At 36.2% G+C, this 5,473-nt stretch overlaps 1 pseudogene; it reads right to left on the bottom strand.

The window, feature by feature from the left end:
* LOC149387360 (1-aminocyclopropane-1-carboxylate synthase pseudogene) lies at positions 1–721 on the bottom strand (annotated as a pseudogene).
* Positions 722–5,473: the final 4,752 nt, after the last annotated feature.

Below are 5,473 nucleotides of genomic sequence, written 5' to 3'. Positions count from 1 at the left end.
TCATTTCTCTCCGCCTCTCTCACTTTTTCCCTCTGCAGAATCTTCAATCTTCGACCTCCACAGCCCAAGTTTCTTCACGAACTCCACAACCACATTGGAGCTTGCACAACGCCTTCCACCGGCAAAGTCCAGAAGTTTCCTCGGTCGGACAGAGCCTCGGCGCGCGACACTGACGAACGAGGCGTCGTCGAAGGCGGTGCCGGAGTAGATCTCGTCGCTCACGAGGTCGACTTCCCGGTCGGACGCGAAGTCGATTAGGAGGTCGATCTCTTCGCGGTCTAGGGTTGTCCCGAGCGGGTTCGAAGGGTTCGTCACCAACACGCCTCTCACTCGAAGACCTTGCGACTCGGCGCTCTCGTAGGCTTGCTCAAGAGCCGACGAAGTTATTCGGAACCCGTTGCTACTCGAGCACTAGATCGGGATGATTTCGACCCCGGTCCTCCACCAGCAAGCTCTGACCCCACCGCTTCACTAGAACGACCCAGAGAACGAGAGCCAGGCCTCTCAGTAATATTATCTTGGTTGTAATTTCATACCTTGTTGATCTGTTATTGATAGAGTATTGAGAGTCAAGATTCTTATTTGACAAGTATTTGGTTCCAAGTATTGATTTGAGGTCGCGAGTTTTTTTTTCTTCCTTGTTCGGTATTCTGTCTACATTTACATTGCCTTTGTTTATGCAAATCTGAAAGTTTCTGGAGCAAAAGGTTGGTTGCTTCATTTGCCTATAAGAAAATCTAGTGTACTGATAATATTGAGGAACAAACAATCAGGCTATAATTTTTTGTTTCGGCACGAATTCTTGAGGCTTCAAGACTCCGGACAGCTACAGAACCAGGGCCTAATTGTCGCCATTTTTTTTATTTATTTTTGGTGACTATTTGGGTGCGATTTTGGGTGCGAAAATTCGCACCTAAATGTCGCACCCGAAAGTCATGACTTTCGGGTGCGACTTTTCGCACTTAAGACTTTTAGGTGCGGACTTTCGGGTGCGGAAAAGTCGCATCTAAAGTCGCACCCAAATGTATCATTGGGTGCGAAAATTGACTTTCGGGTGCGAAAAAAGTCGCACCTGTTGCTATTTTTTGTACTAGTGAGATTAGTTCAAAATTAAATATGATGTTTTGTGATTCATGTTATGGTTTGTTTAAAGCTTTATATGTTGGAGTATGTTTTTCTTTATTTGATTGTGTGATTTATTGTAGTAATTGGATTTATGTTTGGTCAACTATGAAGCGTTAAATTAAAGTAGGTTTTTGAGAGTGTACATGGTTAATATTTTTTTTAGTCATGTATTGTATGAGCATATGTTTGAAAGTTTTTATGTACATGTCATATCAGTATGTAATGTTATCGTAAAAGTGAAAAGATAGAGATAAGCAAGGGAGTCGTATCGCCTCGAGAGGTATTAAGGAGAGGTTTCCCGGGCCGAGGCTCTAATGGGGAAATTTCTCGGGATGAGGCCCTAATAAGTTTAAAAGATAGAGCGAAGTGTGGGACTTTATAACCCCAATCACTTCGTATCTAAAGTGTACACTGAAATTGATACGACTACCATAGGGGCACCCCGAACTAAAAGTTGATAGAATCAAGAAAAGAAAGATCAAGTCATCAATTAGTTTTAAAATACTAATAACTGGTTCATGTATTGCATTACTCTTTTTATTGTGAGCTTTATATTATTCTCGCTGAGCGTAAGCTCATTTCTTCGAAAAAAATTATACGTATGTGTTGTAGGTAAACGTCTTACAAGGAACTGAGCAGGGCGGACTAGCGGCGTCGATAGCGAGAGGGTTGGGTCATGGTTTCTATTCACGAATTAAGTCTTCCGCTACAAGTTATTAAGAAATAAAGTTTAAAGTTTTGTTTTCTTTATTAAGAAATAAGTCTTCCGCTACGAGTTTTTAAGAAATAATTTTTAAAGGTTTTTATTTTCATTTACTTCAAAGTTTCAAAGAGTTATCTATTTTAGTTAAGCCTTAGAATATGGATTATGTTTTAGTATTTTTGCCGTTATATTTAGTTTTAAATTCGTATTTTCAATTTTGGTTAAGTACTTCTCATGAAGTGTTCAATATGAAATCTTCATATTTTCTTAAATGCTTTTGTTTCTTTTTAAGATCTTTAAAATTTTAGTCCGCCTTGATTTGATGTGTTTTAAAAAAAAAAAAATTTCTCCAAGTTTTCTAAAGGATTTTCGAAAGTTTAAAATGTAAGATAAGTAAGACGGTCCGAAAAGTCGGGTCGTCACAGTTGGTATCAGAGCAACGAACCTATGACCCCTTTCGCTATTCGATCGCACGGCTACCCCCTACTCAAGTAACTTAGTACTTTTTTTTGTTTATATGTTAGGTATTTTTTTTTTACTTAGATGGAAAACGTTCAAGTTGCTCGTGGACGTGGTAGAGGAAGAGCACGAGGCCGGGGTAGAGGAAGAGACAGAGATGCCACAGAGGTTCCAGTGCAAGATGTTTATCATGCTGCTCCATATCCGGAACAAGATGGCGCACAGAATCCCCATGGTCCCGCCCATGTACCTCAGCCAGCAGCCCAACTGGACCTGGCGGCGCTACTGACTACACTGCTGCATCGTATCGAAGCTCAAGGAGCTGAGATACAAGAGTTGAGGAACCAAATTCCCCAAGTGATTGAAAATTTGGACGAAGGTCAACGAGCGCCAGCAGCACCTCCTCAGGATGTACCTCGTGTGGGACAAGTCATTGTGATGGATGATCTCTTCGAGAAGTTCAGGAGGATGAGAGCCTCAAATTTTGAAGGATCGACTGATCATTTGGTGGCCGATGAGTGGATGTCAGAGATTAAGATGATCTTCGACTTCATGAACATATCGAAGACCGAGAAGGTGATATGCGCTTTATTTGTCATGAAGAAAGATGCGCGCTATTGGTAGGAGACAATAGCTATGAGAAGAGACACACGCTCTATGTCGTGGGATGATTTTGTTGAGGAGTTCAACAGTAAGTATTTCAACATGTGAGCGATGAACACTCTACAGAAGGAGTTTGCGGAGCTGAAGCAAGGGAGTCATATCGCCTCGAGAGGTATTAAGGAGAAGTTTCCCGGGCCGAGGCTCTAATGGGGAAATTTCTCGGGCCGATGCCCTAATAAGTTTAAAAGATAGAGCGAAGTGTGGGACTTTATAACCCTCATCACTTCGTATCTAAAGTGTACACTGAAATTGATACGACTACCCTAGGGGCACCCCGAACTAAAAGTTGATAGAATCAAGAAAAGAAAGATCAAGTCACTGTTTAGTTTTAAAATACTAATAACTGGTTCATGCATTGCATCTCTTTTTATTTTGTGAGCTTTATATTATTCTCGCTGAGCGTAAGCTCATCTCTTCGAAAAAAAATATACGTCTGGGTTGTAGGTAAACAACTTGCAAGGAACTGAGCAGGGTGGACTAGCGGCATCGATAGCGAGAGGGTTGGGTCATGGATTCCATTCACGAATTAAGTCTTCCGCTACAAGTTATTAAGAAATAAGGTTTAAAGTTTTGTTTTCGTTATTAAGAAATAAGTCTTCCGCTACGATTTTTAAGAAATAATTTTTAAAGGTTTTTATTTTCATTTACTTCGAAGTTTCAAAGAGTTTTATATTTTGGTTAAGATTTAGATTATGGATTACGTTTTAGTTTATTTGATGTTATGTTTTATTTTAAATTTGTATTTTCAATTTTGCTTAAGTATTTCTCATGAAGAGTTCAATACGCAATTTTCATATTTTTCTTAAATGCTTTTGGTTCTTTTTAAGATCTTCAAAATTTTGGTTCACCTTTGTATGATGTGTTTTAAAAAAAAAAATTCCTCCAAGTTTTCTAAAGAATTTTCTAAGGTTTAAAAAATAAGTTAAGTAAGACAATCCGAAAAGTCGGGTCGTCACAATGACACCGCCACTTATTTCAGAAATTTGCATTTTGCTTTGGATGGCCTTAAACAATTTGCGCCACTAACAATGACCCCAATGTTCAAGAGCTTATTATGGGCACTTCTAAGTGTTTTAAGTTGAAAAATGATAGGCTCACATCGTCTGACTATTGGGGCTATAGATTTCATTACGGAGGACCCGGCGGCTCTACTCATTAGCTTATAAATTTATTTTGAGTAATAATAATAATAATAATAATTTCCATTGATTTTTTTTTTTTTTTTTTTTTTTTTTTTTTGTATTTTGATTTGTTATAAAAAGCTTGAACCGATTTATTTTTTTCCTGGGTGAATTTTCTAATCTTGATATTGTTTTGTTTTTTTGTTTTGTTTTTTTTGTTTTTTTTTTTCAGTAGAATGCTTGCCTGTAGCGTCTTTGAATATGACGAGTTTTGGTGTTTGGGTAGATAACTTAATTTTTTTATTTTATTTAATTCGACCTTTTTAATGGAATTCTAAGTGGTATTTGACATTAGATTTGAATACGGTATTTCTGTTTTTAACTTTAATTTGACCGGTTCTCTAATAGCGCAGCTAACTTTGATAGCACACCTGAATTCAGTTCTTAAACATGATAATCTTAGATAAATATATTATTGTAAGAAAGATGACGATAATTATAAGCGAGAGTCTCACTGCGAGACTTACTAGTGTATATATTAATTACGTTAGACAAATGGAATTTTATACTAAAAATATTGAAACGATGACGATAATTATAAGGTCCCTTATGATAGATGTTTTGATTTGGACATAATTGCCTCACTCTACCATCTTAAAAGGAACGCATTTAAGAAAAAATGGTATTAATTAACCTATAATAATTTTTTATGTCCTTTTTATATTTGTTAATGCATCATAGTTTGTATATAAAGAACTTCCATCAACTACCACCATTTAATAAGTTTTTTTTTTTTTTTTTTCTAATTTTCCATCAAAAACTTAATTTGGCCAAAAATACTAGTAAATCACTTGTACAAATACCATCAACAATTGACATCTATTGTTAATATATGTGAGTTTTGAATTCTCTGTTTGTTGACATAGATGTCAGCAATCGACATCTATTGTTAACATCTATGTCAACAATTGACATAAATTATTGACATCAATTATTGATGGTAAACTTGTATTTGTACAAGTGTTTTATTAGTATTTTTGATCATATTAAATTTTTCATGGAAAATTGGAAAAAAAACTTATCAAATGATGGTAGTTGAGACAATTTATCTTGTATATAATTTAGAGAAAATGGCATTTATTAAGCCTCTATTTTGAGATTAGTAGATTTTTATGCCCCTTCTCTACATTTGCATAAAAAATTTCACTAAAAAAAGACATTAATTTTGAAAAAAAATGTGAAATGAGATATAGATCTCTTATGGAAAAAAAAAAAGAAAAAAAAAGGTAATCCAGTTTTAAAGGATATTTATTGGAAACTTAGTCATTTTTCACTGTTGCGTGTCGTTTTGTTCGTCTTTACGTCGTTTTTGCATCACTTGCGAGCATAACTTACTGAGAGC

Source organism: Urtica dioica, chromosome 8 (assembly GCF_054948205.1).
Source record: "Urtica dioica subsp. dioica isolate 48M chromosome 8, U.dioica_male_clone48M_v1_H2, whole genome shotgun sequence".
Taxonomy (NCBI): domain Eukaryota; kingdom Viridiplantae; phylum Streptophyta; class Magnoliopsida; order Rosales; family Urticaceae; genus Urtica; species Urtica dioica.
Note: the sequence above shows the minus strand (reverse complement) of the source record. Positions and strands in the feature narration are given on the sequence as shown.